The 224-nt window shown below is 49.6% G+C and overlaps 1 non-coding gene across 1 annotated transcript; it reads left to right on the forward strand.

The window, feature by feature from the left end:
• The first annotated feature begins 71 nt into the window (after positions 1-71).
• TRNAK-UUU lies at positions 72-144 on the forward strand. The gene has a single exon. It is a non-coding gene; the product is annotated as a tRNA-Lys (tRNA).
• Positions 145-224: the final 80 nt, after the last annotated feature.

Here is a 224-nt window from a genome sequence, read left to right on the forward strand (position 1 = left end):
ACCCACAATTACCAAAAAGCATGTGCATTGCTTCCTCCATGGTGTTCTAATTCTCTTTGTCATCGATTCGCGCCGATTTAGCTCAGTCGGTAGAGCGCCAGCCTTTTAAGCTGGTGGTCGCGGGTTCGAGCCCCGTAGTCGGCTTCGTTTATGTGAACTGTGTTGCAACTGGTCCAGTTCAGTGGGGTATGGTGGTGCTTGTAGACCCAAAATTACCAAAAAGC

The sequence above is a fragment of the Pyrgilauda ruficollis genome, unplaced genomic scaffold, assembly GCF_017590135.1.
Source record: "Pyrgilauda ruficollis isolate IOZ18807 unplaced genomic scaffold, ASM1759013v1 scaffold22156, whole genome shotgun sequence".
Classification (NCBI taxonomy): domain Eukaryota; kingdom Metazoa; phylum Chordata; class Aves; order Passeriformes; family Passeridae; genus Pyrgilauda; species Pyrgilauda ruficollis.